The sequence below is a fragment of the Ovis aries genome, chromosome 15 (assembly GCF_016772045.2).
Source record: "Ovis aries strain OAR_USU_Benz2616 breed Rambouillet chromosome 15, ARS-UI_Ramb_v3.0, whole genome shotgun sequence".
In the NCBI taxonomy this organism is placed as follows: Eukaryota; Metazoa; Chordata; class Mammalia; order Artiodactyla; family Bovidae; genus Ovis; species Ovis aries.
In genome coordinates this window covers 35480337-35497267 of record NC_056068.1, presented here as the reverse complement: position 1 = coordinate 35497267, position 16931 = coordinate 35480337, and positions in this window count along the sequence as shown.

Genomic DNA, 16931 nt, shown 5'->3' with positions numbered 1-16931 from the left:
TTTTATATATAAAAGTGGTATACAAAGCATTGTCAAAATTTTTTACATATTTGCTTTTGTTTTTAAAGAAAAATGTGAAAATATAGACAAATGATTCTCTATTTTACACTACATAATTCACTTTACAATATAAACAAAAAGTTTTATTTCATATGGCTAATACATTTATAATAAACTTTCTTAGGGAATCATTCTTTGTCCCTAAAAATTTACTCTAAGTTTTCCCAAAAACAAGTAACTCTCTAAAATTCATGCAATATAAAATATAAAGATCATGTAACTTTGAAACTAAAAAAGAAACTAAGCAAAAAGAGTTAATAATAACCGCAGATCAAAAAAGAAATACTTGAACCCAGGGATCCTATATCATCTTCCTCTTAGAATCTAATTTCTGGTCTGTTAAACATTTAGCCATATGTCTATCTATTCAGTTCATGAATCGATGCAATCTGCATTATCATAACTGCATACTATCTTCAGTTCCTTCCACTTCTTCAGAACCCAAATCAAATAGCTATTAAACCACCCCAAGCTGGACTGTCAAGCTGGTGACTGATGGAGAAAACTTTGATTGAACTTTTCTCTGCCAAAAATTTTTATATTCCTGTTAAACAGAGTACAGTATCAATACTATTTTGTCTACCTGTGTATATACATTTAAATTTCTATGATAAAAAGTTATAAAAATTAATTTCTATTATTAAACATTTAGTCCTTAAAAACAGCAATATCATCATCTACCTCCTTTCTCATCTAAAGAATTCTACATCATTTTTCAAAAGCATGAAAAACTATAAAATATAAATTATTTTCTTTTACTTTTAATGTTATAATAGTATTTGTTACTGCAAATGATAAATATTTCAACTATATTATAGTTCAAATAGATTTATGTAGGCTTATCCTAGTGAAAAGAGACAGTGAAAGTTGCTTAGCTGTGTCTGACTCTTTGTGACACCATGGACTGTAGCCTGCCAGGCTCCTCTGTTCATGAAATTCTCCAGGCCAGAATACTGGAGTGGGTAGCCATTCCCTTCTCCAGGGGATCTTCTCAATGCAGGGATTGAACCCAGGTCTCAGATTTGATTACCATCTAAGCCATCAGGGAAGATCATCCTGGTGAACAAGACATTATTTATAGCATTGTTCTCCAGGAAAAAAAATCTACTTCTATGGAACTTTTGTTTGATTTCCAACTTCCCTAAAGTTACTATGCTAAACTTCCAAAGTTTATCTTAGTCCACTTGGACTGCTATAACAAAAATAACATAGATGGGGTAGCTTAAACAACAAACATTTATAGCTACCAGTTTTGGAGGCTGAGAAGTCCAAGATAAAGGCCCTGGCAGGTTGGTGTCTGGTAAGAACCCACTTCCTCATCCACTTACTCATAAATGGCTATCTTTTTGCTGTATCCTCCCTGGTGGAAGGATCAAGGGAGCTCTTGTGGTCTCTTTTAAAAGGGCACTAATCTCATTCATGAGAGCTCTGCCCACATGACCTATTCATCTCCCAAAGGCCCTACCTCCAAATGCCATCACTTTGGAGATTAGGTTTCAGCATATGAATTTGGAAGGACATAAACATTCAGTTAATAGCAAAGTTATTTTTAAATAGCATATCCACTGTTTTCCCTTATAAAAATTTCAGTTATTATATATACCTTTGTTATTTACCTACCAGTTGCTCTGAACATTGTGTTTCTTAATTACCATTAGGTCTTTTTAGGCCACCAAATATCTCTCTTGCTGCTCCTCATTAGTATGCAAATTACTTCAGAATATACTGGACTCCTATAGGTTCAAGGTTCTGATTTTAAAGTTGCCAAGTTAAACTCTGACAAAATAGAGTCTTTTTCCTGTTGGAAAAGTTTCAAAATATAAGTTTCAGTGGTAGAGTTCAGAGTTCTTATTCATATAAAATACTCAAAATCCTATATCTCAAACATAAATTAACAACCCACTATCAGTATACATTACAGTGTGTGTGTATGCGTGTGTGTGTTAGTCACTCAGTCGTGTCCGGCTCTTTGTGACCCCATGGACGCCCACCATGTTCCTCTGTCCATGGAACTTCCCAGGCAAGAACACTGAAGTAGTTTGCCATTCCCTTCTCCACGGGATCTTCCACATCCTGGGATAAAAACCTGGGTCTCGTGCATTACAGGCAGGCTCGTTACCATCTGAGCCACCAACATAGACTACCAACCCACTATTACTATACAGTATAATACTATACAGTATAATATTGCTAAAAGCATGAGTAAATCACAGCAAATTTACAGCACTGATCATGCTCCCATTTTATCATGAAAAGCCTCAAATCTGTAGCTTTCAACACAGTAGCCAGTAGCAAGCTGTGGCTTATTGGGCTACTGGAAATGTGACTACCCTTAATTGAAATGTGTTGTGATACAAAAATTCACACTGGATTTTTGAAGACTTTGTATAAATAATTAGTGTCAAATATTTCAATAGTTTTAATATTGAGTTCATGCTGAAACAATAGCTGTTTGGATATATTGGTTTTCATAAAATACGTTATTAACATTAATTTTGCCTGTTTCTTCTAATTTTTTTTTTAGTGTGACTAGTAAAGATTTTAAATTGCATACATGACTCACTCTTGGGCTTTCCTGGTGTCTCAGAAGGTAAAGAATCTGCCTACAATTTGGGAGACCCGGGTTTGATCCCTAGGTTGGGAAGATCCCCTAGGTTGGGAAGGTCCCCTAGGGCATGGCTACCCACTCCATTATTCTTCACCTGGAGAATCCCATGGACAGAGGAGCCTGGCGGGCTACAGTCCGTGGGGTCGCAAAGAGTTGGACACAACTGAGCAACTAAGCACAGCACAAGACTCACATCTGTGACTCACTTTATATTTCTACTGTACAGAACTGGCCCCAGTAATAAGTAGAGTTCTGCTGTACCTAAACTGTTCATCTCTCCTCCTCTTACAAAAAAATAAATTCTCCTTATGGTGATAATGATCATGATCATAATAATATCTTAAATTTTACGATATACTTTCAAATACAACATTATATAAAAGAAGCTAGATATAAAATTATATATGCTGTGTGGCTCTATTTAAACAAAACTCAAAATCAGGGAAAATTTTTTTAAAGTCAAGATAGCTATGTTTAGAAAGGAAGAGAAGGTAGTAACTGAAACAGAAGGAAGATTAAAGAGGTACTTAAAATGTTTTATTTCTTGACCTGAGCAGAGGTCACATAGATATGTTCATTTTGTGACAACTGAACTATAATACTTACAATTGGTGCACTTTTCTGTATATTTGCTGTATTTCAATTAAAAATATTTATTCAAAAAATTAAATTCTGTGGTCACACTAAAATTTTGTTTTTATATTACTAGTTTTATCATTTGAAACTTAGGAATCTTTTTTTTTAATTGACACCTGCTTTTTAAAGAGGATTTTATCCTTTAGCATTACTGTCACATTTTTTAAATTCACAGAATTATAGAGCTTTGCAGATGTAAGAAACAACAAACTAGTTTGGCTTTAAGAGAGGTTAGGTGACAAGGACATGATTTATGCCAGTGACAGGACTAAAATCCCTTAATAATCTTGTTGGTACTAAAGAACAAAAATTACATGTCGGTCATTCATTCTTCCATTTCCATTATAACAAAATAACAAGGAAATAATAAAACAAGGAAGGAAAGTCTTACTTGGTCTCTGGTGAGGAACTTTATAAGAATTAGCAATCCATGTCCTTTCACTATTTTTTTTTTAAACTTTCTCTTTATGAAAACATAGAGAACATTGGTGTTCAACCAAATACTGCACTAAAAACACAATAGTCTCAATGCACATTGCCTCTTTCTCTTTACTTTTATAACTTGTTCATAAACGAGTTCAGTAGCAACGAAATCAAAAAGTGTCGACTCCTGCTGGAAATGCAGCTACACTGAAGCTACCAGCAATTCACAAGATTCAAGGATATAACCACTTATTCTCTTTGTTTCCTTCAGACTTTGAAATATGGCAGTTCTTCCTCTTTGTTCCCTTTTTTTTTTTTTTAAGAAGAAACTGTTCTTCGGGCTCAGAAATTTAAAATAAGCTATGGTAACATCCTTTATATCTGGTCTTTTCCTGTTTAATCTCTCTCTCTCTCTTTTTTTTTTTTTTGCTTAACTATTTTGTTTTGCAGGAGGGGAAAGAAGGAGAGTTCTAAGAAAAGCTTTCATAACAGGTTCAAAAGTATAAAAGCCATTTCAAGCTCCAGACATTTGTAGCCTTTATTTCTATGGTCCTTGAAAGGGCTTTTTAAATGTTAACAGCTAGGACAGGATCGCTATCCTAAACTGATTTTCCAGGCTTCATTGCCTTTGTAGTCTTAGGTTCTTCCCCACCCTTAATCCCCCAATAACCTCCACGCCAGCTTCTTTTTTAAACAAAAACAATTGAAAAAAAGATTTCATTCATCATGGTAATGTGTATAGACAGACCTCTAAGATCCCACACAGGGCAACCATCTCTGGAATACAGAGTATTAAAATACTTTTGCTTTAATTGCTTCTGAATTTGGTGATTTTATATGCCTTCTTAACATTCTTTCATTTTTAAAATAATGACATGGCACTTGCAAAGTTACTAGAACTAAATTAGCTAGCAGGAAGCTTTGTTAGTTCCCTCGTCTTAAGAAATGCTGAAACACAATCTTTAAAAACTAAATGTCAAAAAAGTGCTCATTGATATACTCTTATGTTTAAAAAAACAAAGATCTAAATCGTTTAAATCAATATGGGATACATTGTTATCTTATGTTAGAAAAAAATTAAATAAACACAAAATGTAAGTCTGAAACACCTTATTCCAAGGTCATATTATTTCTAGATGGTAAGATCATCAGTTCAGTTCAGTCACTCAGTCGTGTCCGTCTCTTTGCGATCCCATGAATCTCAGCACGCCAGGCTTCCCTGTCCATCACCAACTCCCGGAGTTCACTCAGACTCACGTCCATCGGGTCAGTGATGCCATCCAGCCATCTCATCCTCTGTCGTCCCCTTCTCCTCCTGCCCCCAATCCCTCCCAGCATCAAAGTCTTTTCCAATGAGTCAACTCTTCGCATGAGGTGACCAAAGTACTGGAGTTTCAGCTTTAGCATCATTCCTTCCAAAGAAATTCCAGGGCTGATCTCCTTCAGAATGGGCTGGTTGGATCTCCTTGCAGTCCAAGGGACTCTCAAGAGTCTTCTCCAACACCACAGTTCAAAAGCATCAATTCTTCGGCACTCAGCCTTCTTCACAGTCCAACTCTCACATCCATACATGACCACAGGAAAAACCATAAGCTTGACTAGACGAACCTTAGTCAGCAAACATAAAAGTTTTTATTTTTTAATTTTCTTCTTGCTTATGAATATATTTTATCTTAAGTGTACATACATTGTAATAAGCAAAAATGTTACTTGGTTTAAATAATTATTGTTTTATTACTTTTCAGCACATCATATGCATATTTCTTTAAATTTCATATACATATGTGCTTCTGGGTGTGTGTGCATTCTCAATCGTGTCCAACTCTTTGCAACCCCATAGACTGTAGCCTGCCAGGATCCTCTATCCATGGGATTTCCCAGGCAAGAATATTGGAGTGGGTTGCCATTTCCTTCTCCAGGGATTCTTCCAGACGCAGAGATCAAACGTACATCTCTTGCATTGACAGGTGGATTCCTTACTACTGAGCCACCGGGAGCCCACATATATGCTTGTACTTATCTATTTATATGTACATTTTATAAGTATTTAAAAGTCTTAGTGTTTAATTTCCAAAATGGTAAAATCATGACTCATATAAACAACAATAACCATGAGTCAAAATGTTAAGTGTCAGGGATTTCATTTAATGTATTAATTAATGAGGAATCTAGCAAGAAGTGAAAAATCTATTCATAATAGAATTTAACTTACAGAAATTTATATTCTGTACTGGAAAAAGTTGTTCTGCATTGTCGAGAAAAGGAATCATTTACATTGTTATGGGCAGAAGGTATTGTTTTCTATTTTCTCTTTTTTTAATGGAATCTTTATGTTTTCTATTTTCTAAACTTTAACTTTTATCTCTAAAGAGCTGTAAAATAGCCTCATCAATAAAAGATGACAAAAAATACACACTCAGTTAGAATCAGATGAACCCTCTAGTGCCCCTTCAGTTCAGTTCAGTTCAGTTCAGTTGCTCAGTCGTGTCCGACCCCATGAATTGCAGCATGCCGGGTCTCACAGAGTCGGACACGACTGAAGCGACTTATCAGCAGCAGCAGGCCTCCCTATCCATCACCAACTCCCGGAGTTCACTCAAACTCATGTCCATCAAGTTGTTGATGCCATCCAGCCATCTCATTCTCTGTCGTCCCTTTCTCCTCCTGCCTCCAATCCCTCCCAGCATCAGAGTCTTTTCCAGTGAGTCAGCTCTTCACATCAGGTGGCCAAAGTATTGGAGTTTCAGCTTTAGCATCAGTCCTTCCAAAGAACACCCAGGACTGATCTCCTTTAGAATGCCCCTGCTGCTGCTGCTGCTGCTGCTGCTAAGTCGCTTCAGTCATGTCCAACTCTGTGCGACCCCATGGACGGCAGCCCACCAGGCTCCCCTGTCCCTGGGATTCTCCAGGCAAGAACACTGGAGTGGGTTGCCATTTCCTTCTCCAATGCATGAAAGTGGAAAGTGAAAGTGAAGTCGCTCAGTCGTGTCCAACTCTGTGCGACCCCATGGACTGCAGCCCACCAGGTTCCTCCATCCATGGGATTTTCCAGGCAAGAGTACTGGACTGGAGTGCCATTGCCTTCTCCATAGAATGCCCCTAAGTATTCAGCATTCCCTTGGACAGAAATCCAGTGATTTTTTTTCCAAGGTTTTGACCAATTTCCCTGATATATTTTACTAATTGGTAAATGGAATCACTTCATGGCAAATAGATGGGGAAACAATGGAAACAGTGATAGACTTTTTCTTGGGCTCCAAAATCACTGCAGATGGTGACTGCAGCCATGAAATTAAAAGATGCTTGCAGCTTGGAAGAAAAGCTATGACCAACCTAGAGAGGGTGTTACAAAGCATAGACATGACTTTGCCAACAAAGATCCATCTAGTCAATGCTATGGTTTTTCCAATAGTCATGTATGGATGTGAGAGTTGGACTGTAAAGAAGGCTGAGTGCCAAAGAATTGATGCTTTTGAACTGTGGTATTGGAGAAGACTCTTCAGAGTCCCTTGAACTTCAGGGAGACCAAACCAATCAATCCTAAAGGAAATCAGTCCTGAATATTCATTGGAAAGACTGATGCTAAAGCTGAAGCTCCAATACTTTAGCCACCTGATGAGAAGAACCGACTTATTGGAAAATACCCTGATGCTGGAAAAGATTGAAGGCAAGAGGAGAAGGGGGTGACAGAGGATGAGATGGTTGGATGGCATCACTGACTCAATGGACATGAGTTTGAGCAAACTCAGGGAGATAGTGAAGGACAGGGAAGGCTGGCATGCTGCAGTTCATGGAGTCACAAAGAGTTGGACACAACTTAGCAACTGTACAGTTTCTTATTAATCTTAAAAAAATTGTTTTCAGTCTTAGACTGCTTAAGGATCTAGGGCATATGTTAAATGGGAGATTCTTAGGCCTTCTTTCCAGAGGTTCTGATCTAGAGGTTTGTCTTTTTTTTATTTATTTTTAATTGAAGGATAATTGCTTTATAATATTATGTTGATTTCTGCCATATATCAGCTTATAATATTGTGTTGATTTCTGCCATTATATCAGCATGAATCAGCCATAGACACATATATGTCCCCTCCCTCTTGAACCTCCCTCCTACCTCCCACCTCATCTTATCTCCCTAGGTTGTCACAGCTCCAGTACTTAGGGCGCCTGATACAAAAAGCCAGTTCATGAGAAAAGACCCTGATACTGTGAAAGATTGAAGGCAGGAAGAGAAGGGGATGACAGAGGATGAGATGGTTGGATGGCATCACCGACTCAATGGACATGAGTTTGAGCAAGCTCTGGGAGGTGGTGAAGGACAGGGAAGCCTGGAGTGATACAGTCCATGGGGTCATGAAGAGTTGGGCACAACTGAGCGACTCAACAACAACAACAACAACAACAACAAAAACTGAATGAAAACTACTACAAGTAAAATTTAAATTCCTTTAATTCTTTCTTATGCATCCTCTAGAAATGCTTAGTAAAGTTTTCTGAATTTAATGTGTATATAGCCAAGGTATAACACAAAGTATTTGAGGTAGTACACACTTTAGAAACTTCAGATCAGTCAAAGAGATAAAACATTAATAAATTATAAAACACCATGAAATACTGATATACAAAATAGAAAAAATATACAAAGAAATTACTAATTCAATATAAAAATCATAATCACAAAAACAATGTCCAGGGACTTTCTTGGTGGTCCAGTGGTTAAGAATACATCTTCCAATGTAGGAGATGTAGGTTCAATCCCTGGGCAGGAAACAAAGATCCCACATGTTGCAGGACAACTAAGCCCCTATGCTGCAACTACTGAGCCCATGCACTTTGGATTCCTTGTGCCACAACTAGAGAAAAGTTCACATGCCACAATTAAGAACTGACACAGCCCCCTCCAAAATACACACACACACACACAAATATCCACAGAGAAACAAGCTGTCAAACAAAGCACGATCGACTGTTTTTCCATCCATAACTTTTCTAACATTGAGAAAATTTTACAGGGGAAAAATCTTAAAACTGAGAATACTCCATCTGTTGAATTAAATTTCCCTTCTCAGCTGAAAAATGATTGTCATCATCTGACTATTACAATGAAACAACTAAGTCCAAATCACAGAAGCACAGTTTGATGAAGAAACTGAAACCCAAAAAATTTCAATGATACTCCAAGGTCACAATACTACTTAGATATTCAACAATACTCATTATTATAAAAGTATAATTCACAGTAGTCCTATCTCATATAAAACATAAAATATCATAAATATAAAAATATTTTATTACTGGACACAGCAATGAATGAATTAACTACTAGACACAAGAACATGGGAATACTTGATTTTTTAAATTGCCTTGAAAGAGGACAAGTCTTTCTTGGAACTAAGTATCTCAAATTTGTAGGAAATTGATTGTTTGCAAGTATTCATTCAGTAAATGTGTGACTTAACTAAACACAAAGCAGCTAACATGTAGTTAAGAACCTAAGAACTAGAGCCAGAGCAAACCATCAGCTCTGCTATTTTTCAGTTCAATACAGTTCAATAGCTAAGTCATGTACGACTCTGCGAACCGATGGACTGTAGCATGCCAGGCCTCCCTGTCCACCACCAACTGTCAGAGTTTACTCAAACTCATGTCCATTGAGTCGGTGATGCCATCCAACCATCTCATCCTCTGTCACCCCCTTCTCCTCCTGCCTTCAATCTTTCCCAGTATCAGGGTCTTTTCCAATGAGTCAGTTCTTCACATCACGTGGCCAAAGTATTAGACTTTCAGCTTCAGCATCAGTCCTTCCAATGACTATTCAGGACTGATTTCCTTTAGGATGGACTGAATCTCCTTGCAGTCCAAGGGACTCTCAAGAGTCTTCAACACCACAGTTCAAAAGCATCAATTCTTCAGCGCTTAGCTTTCTTTATTGTCCAACTCTCACATCCATGCATGACTACTCGAAAATCCATAGCTTTGACTAGACGGACGTTTGTTGGCAAAGTAATCTCTCTGCTTTTTAAAATGCTGTCTAGGTTAGTCTTAACTTTTCTTCCAAGGAGCATGCGTCTTTTAATTTCATGGCTGCAGTCATCATCTGCCATGATTTTAAAGCCCAAGAATATAAAGTCTGCCACTGTTTCCACAGTTTCCCCTTCTATTTGCTGAGAAGTGATGGGAACAGACACCATGATCTTAGTTTTCTGAATGTTGAGCTTTAAGCCAACATTTTCACTCTGCTCTTTCATCTTCATCAAGAGGCTCTTTAGTTCTTCTTTACTTTCTACCTTAAGGGTGGTATTATCTGCATATCTGAGGTTATTGATATTTCTCCCAGCAATCTTGATTCCAGCTTGCACCTCATCCTGTCCAGTGTTTCTCGTGATGTACTCTGCATTTAACTTAAATAAGCAAGGTGACAATATATAGCCCTGATGTACTCTTTTCCCTATTTGGAATCAGTCTGTTGTTCCATGTCCAGTTCTAACTGTTGCTTCCTGATCTGCACACAGATTTCTCAAGAGGCAGGTCAAGTGGTCTGGTATTCCCATCTCTTTAAGAATTTTCCACAGTTTGTTGTGATCCACACAGTCAAAGGCTTTGGCATAGTCAATAAAGCATAAGTAGATGTTTTTCTGGAACTCTCTTGCTTTTTCAATGATCCAACAGATGTTGGCAATTTGATCTCTGGTTCCTCAGCCTTTTCCAAGTCCAGCTTGAACATCTGGAAGCTCACAGTTCACGTACTGTTGAAGCCTGGCCTGGAGAATTTTCAGCATTACTTTACTAGCATTGAGATGAGTGCAATTGTGTGGTAGTTTGAGCATTTTTTGGCATTGCCTTTCCTTAGGATTAGAATGAAAACTGACCTTTTCCAGTCCAGTGGCCACCACTGAGTTTTCCAAATTTGCTGGCATATTGAGTGCAGCACTTTCACAGCATTATCTCTTAGCATTTGAAATAGCTCAACTGGAATTCCATCACCTCCACTAGCTTTGTTCGCAATGATGCTTCCTAAGGCCCACTTGACTTTGCATTCCAGGATGTCTGGCTCTAGATAAGTGATTATCTGGGTCATGAAGATCTTTTTGTATCGTTCTTCTGTGTATTCTTGACACTTTTTCTTAATATCTTCTGCTTCTGTTAAGACCATACAATTTCTGTCCTTTATCAAGCCCATCTTTGCATGAAATGTTCCCTTGGTATCTCTAATTTTCTTGAAGAGATCTCTAGTCTTTCACATTCTATTGTTTTCCTCTATGTCTTTGCATTGATCACCAAGGAAGGTTTTCTTATCACTCCTTGCTATTTTTCGGAACTCTGCATTGAAATGAGTATATCATTCCTTTTATCCCTTGCCTTTAGTTTCTCTTCTTTTCTCAGCTATTTGTAAGGCCTCCTCAGACAACCATTTTGCCTTTTTGCATTTCTTTTTCTTGGGGATGGTCTTGATCCCTGCCTCCTGTACAATGTCACGAATCTCCATCCATAGTTCTTCAGATATCCTATCAGATCTAATTCCTTGAATCTATGTCTCACTTCTACTGTATAAGCATAAGGAATTTGATTTAGGTCATACCTGACTAGTTTAGTGGTTTTCCCGACTTTCTTCAATTTAAGTCTGAATTTGGCAATAAGGAGTCCATTATCTGAGCCAGTCAGCTCCCAGTCTTATTTTTGCTGACTGTCTAGAGCCTCTCCATCTTTGGCTGCAAAGTATATAATCAATCTGATTTCAGTATTGACCATTTGATGATGTCTATGTATAGAGTCTTCTCTTGTGTTGTTCGAAGAGGGTGTTTGCTATTACCAGTGTGCTCTCTTGGCAAAACTCTCTTAGCCTTTGCCCTGCTTCATTCTGTACTCCAAGCTCAAATTTGCCTGTTACTCCAGGTATTTCTTGACTTCCTACTTTTGCATTCCATTCCCCCCAAAAAAGGACATCATTTTGGGGTGTTAGTTATAGAACGTCATGTAGATCTTCACTGAACCATTCAATTTCAGTTTCTTCAGCATTACTGGTTGGGGTATAGACTTGGATTACTATGATATTGAATGGTTTGCCTTGGAAACAAACAGCGATCATTCTTTTGTTTTTGAGATTGCATCCAAGTACTGCATTTCAGAGTCTTTTGTTGACTATTTCTTCTAAGGGATTCTTGTCCACAGTAGTAGATATAATGGTAATCTAAGTTAAATTTGCTCATACCAGTCCATTTTAGTTCACTGATTCCTAAAATGTCGATGGTCACTCTTGCCATCTCCTGTTTGACCACTTTCAATTTGCCTTTGATTCATGGACCCAACATTCCAGGTTCCTATGCCATATTGCTCTTTACAGCATCGGACTTTACTTCCATCACCAGTCACATCCACAACTAGATGTTGTTTTTGCTTTGGCTCCATCTCCCTTCATTCTTTTTGGAGTTATTTCTCCACTGATCTCCAGTAGCATATTGGGCACTTACCGACCAGGGGAGTTCATCTTTCAGTGTCCTATTTTTTTGCCCTTTCATACTGTTCATGGGGTTCTCAAAGCAAGAATACTGAAGTGGTTTGCCAATCCCTCCTCCACTGGAACATGTTTTGTCAGAACTCTCCACCATGACCCGTTCGTCTCCACCATGACCCGTGGCTTTACATGGCATGGCTCGTAGTTTCATTTAGACAAGGCTGTGGTCCATGGGATCAGATTGGTTAGTTTTCTGTGATTGTGGTTTTGAGTCTGTCTGCCCTCTGATGAGTCTCCCCTGTTGGCTCAGACGGTAAAAGTGTCTGCCTACAATGGGGAGACCTGGGTTCAATCATTGGGTTGGGAAGATCCCCTGGAGAAGGAAATTGCAACCCGTTCCAGTACTCTTGCCTGGAAAATCCCATGGATGGAGGAGCCTGGTAGGCTACAGTCCATGGGGTCGCAAACGATTGAGTAACTTCACTTTGCTTTTTTGCTTTGCCTTCTGATAAAGAAGGATAAGAGGCTTATGGAAGCTTCCTGATGGGAGAGACTGACTGAGGGGGAAACTGGGTCTTGTTCTGATGGGAGGGGCTATGCCCAGTAAATCTTTAATCCAATTTTCTGCTGATGGGTGGGGCTATGTTCCCTTCCTGGTTTTTACCTGGGGCCAAACTATGGTGGAGGTAATGAAGATAATGGAGACCTCTTTCAAAAGGTCCCATGCACACAGTGCCCCCAACCCTGCAGCAGGCCACTGCCAACCCATGACTCCACAGGAAACTCCTGTACACTCATAGGCAAGTCTGGATCAGTCTCTTGTGGGGTCACTGCTCCTTTCTCCTGGGTCCTGGTGCACACAAGGTTCTGTTTGTGCCCTCCAAGAGTTTGTTTCCCCAAACAAACAAAGTTCTGTGTAAGTTCTGGCAGCTCTATAGTGGGGTTAATGGTGACCTTTTCCAAGAGGGCTTATGGCATACCCAGGTCTGCTGCACCGATAGCCCCTGCCCTTGCAGGAGTCCACTGCTGACCGTACCTCCTCAGGAGACACTGAAACACAGTTCTGTCTCAGTCTCTGTGGGGTCTCTGGGTTCTGGTGTACACAAGGTTTGTTTGAGCCCTCTGAGTGTCTCTGGCGGGTATGAGGTTTGATCTGAAATGTGATTTTGCCCCTCCTACAGTCTTGCTGGGGCTTCTCCTTTGCCCTTGGCCATGGGGTATCTCCTCAAAGTTGCTCCAGCACCACACAGCTGCCACTCCAGTGCCACACAGCTGCCACTCCAGTGCCTACTGTCTTGCTGGGGCTTCTCTGCCCTTGGAGGTGGGGTATCTCCTCACAGCTGCTTCAGTACCATGCAGCTGCCACTCCAACTGGAGTGGGTAGTCTTTCCCTTCTCCAGGGGATCTTCTCAACCCAGGGATCAAACCTAGGTTGCCCACATTGCAGGCAGATTCTTTACCAACTGAGCCACAAGGGAAGCCCCTGCTATTTTTAGATTTGTGCTTTTGAACATGTTATTAACCTTTATAGGCCTCAATTTCCCTGTCTAGTTACTTAATCTGTGTGTGCCTCAATTTCCTCATCTGTAAAATGATATATTAACTAACGCATATGAAACACTTAAGGAAGAAACTGAGGACAAAGAAAGCATTACCAACACGTTTGTCAAATCACTGGTTCTAAAAATGTGGTCCTCAGACCAACAGCATATAAAAACTTGCTACAAAATCTTTTGACACATCACAGTCTTACTAATTCAGAAACTCAGGTAGAGCCCAACAATATAAACTTTCACAAAAAATCTTCCAGATGATTCCAATGCACACTGAAGTTTGAGAGCTATTGGTACAAATTAATAAGATGTTATCTCTTTGCTTCTGTACATTAATATAAAGTCCTTTAGTATACACAGCCATTAGTATACTTGGCGTTTTGCCCCAAGCATAAAGACATCATCTTTTACTGCAAAACAACTAAAAGATTTGGTTTCAGAGCTGAAAGTAACTTCATATCCACTAGGATAGCTATAATTAAAAAAAAGAAAGAAAAACACATAATAACAAGTACTGGCCAGGCTGTGAAGAAATTGGACCTTCAAACATTGCTGGTGAGAATGTAAAATGGTGCAGTCACTTTGGAAAGCAATCTGACAATTCTTCAAAAAGATAACCACTGAGTAACCTCATGACACAGCAATTTCTTTCCTAGACATAAACACATGAGAACGAAAACATGTTCACACAAAAACTTGCACATAAATGTTCATAACAGCATTATTCATAAGAGCCAAATAATGGAAACAATCCAAATGCACATGAAGTGGTGAATGAATAAACAAATATGGTATATCCGCATGATGGAATCTTATTCTACAATAAAAAGGAATAAAAGCATTGATACATGCTACACTATGAATGAAACTTGAAAACATTATGCTAAGTCAAACCAATCCTCAGAGACCACATATTGCACGATTTCATTTATATGAAATAGGTAAATCTACAGATGTAGAAAGTAGATTAGTGGTTACCTAGGGTTGGGGGACTTCCCTGGTGGCTCAGACGGTAAAGCGTCTGTCTACAATGTGGGAGACCCGGGTTTGATCCCTGGGTCAGGAAGATCCCCTGGAGAAGGAAATGGCAATCCACTCCAGTACTATTGCCTGGAAAATCCCATGAACAGAGGAGCCTGGTAGGCTACAGTCCATGGGGTCACAAAGAGTCGGACACGACGGAGTGACTTCATTTTCACTTTCACAATCTTTGATGACTCAATTCAGTTCAGTTCAGTCACTCAGTCGTGTCCAACTCTTTGCGACCCCATGAATCGCAGCATGCCAGGCCTCCCTGTCCATCACCAACTCCCAGAGTTCACTCAGACTCACGTCCATCAGGTCAGTGATGCCATCCAGCCATCTCATCCTCTGTCGTCCCCTTCTCCTCCTGCCCCCAATCCCTCCCAGCATCAGAGTCTTTTCCAATGAGTCAGCTCTTTGCATGAGGTGGCCAAAGTACTGGAGTTTCAGCTTCAGCATCATTCCCTCCAAAGAAATCCCAGGACTGATCTCCTTCAGAATGGACTGGTTGTATCTCCTTGACTACAAAAATACTAATCATAGCCATAAAAAAGAAAATGATCATCATAAACCTGTACTGAGTGGTCACTACAGGCTAGGTACTTTGCAAGATCTATGCTCAAATTATATTAGATAATAAAATATGCCTACAAGTTAGGTACTGATTAGTATTTCCATTATCAAGATGAGGAAACAAAGGCTTGGAGAAGGAAATGGCAACCCACTCCAGTATTCTTGCCTGGAGAATCCCTGGGACAGGGGAGTCTGGTGGGCTGCCATCTATGGGGTCCCACAGAGTCGGACACGACTGAAGCAGCTTAGCAGTAACAGGGTTGGGGGAAGTGGAAGGAAAAACTGCTAAGAAATACATGGTTTCTTTTGGGAATGATAAAATTGACTGTGGTGATAACTGTCTAACTCTGTGACTATATTAAAAAATAATTGTGTACTTTATGAATGAAAAATGTATACCTTATTATGTGAATTAAGTGGTATGTGAATTATATCTCAATAAGCCTGCTATGTAAAAAGCCTAAGGCATATGCCAAAATATTATTGATGGAAAATATTTGTAATATAAAAATTGATACAATAACAAACATTTGTACTTAAATTCTAAATTATATTATCCTGAAAGTGAATGAGGGTAGAACAAGGCGAAAGGGAAAGTGTTAAATTCTTTATACATCTAATAGAAATCAGGAGACACTGAGATAGTTATAACCTTGATTGGAGCAAAACTAAAATATAACCATTAATAATACTAAAAATAAAATATATATCCTCCAAATGAAAAGAAAATAGAAACAAGAAGGGATTACACTTGGATGTTAACTAGTTACCCCACAACTATGACTTTATAAGTGATTTTTATTTTTTGATGCATGTGTGTGTTCACTTGTGGCTGATTCTTTGCAATCCTATGAACTGTTGCCTGCCAGGCTCCTCTGTCCATAGGATTTTGCAGCCAAGAATACTAGAGTGGATTGCCATTTCCTCCCCCAGGGGATCTTCCTGACCCAGAAATGGAACCCACATCTCCTGCATTGGCTGGCAAATTCTTTACCACTGAGCCATCTGGGGAGGTCCAAGCCATGAAACTCACTAGTTATTTCACAACTCTGGCACTATGAGTGATTTTTATTTCCTCTTTATTTTCCACTTTTTCTACAAAGGTTTGTTTTATCTTTGTGTAAGCCTGCTTACCTTTGTGACCTTAACTTTTTTTAAATAGAATTTCATTTACTTATGTATTCATTTATGGTTAATTTTAATGTTAATAGATTTAAATAATTTAAAATTCAAAAGATACAGAAAGTATGGTGAAAAGACTCGCTGCTACCAGTGTACTCAGTCCCCCAGCCACCACCACAAGCATGGAGGCTACAAATATTATCAGTTACATCCTGGGTATCCTTGTGAAAATACTAGATGCATATATATTAATTCTTTTCTGTCTTTTTAATACAAATACAGGGTAACATACACACTGTTGCGTACTTTCCTGTTTTTATTCAACAATGTATCTTAAAGATTGTCTCATATTAGTATGTGTAGAACTTCCTTTTTCTTTTTAATAGATATATGGTAGCCCACTATATGCATTACCATAATTTATTTCAGTTCAGTTCAGTTCAGTCACTCAGCCGTGTCTGACTCTTTGTGACCCCATGAATTG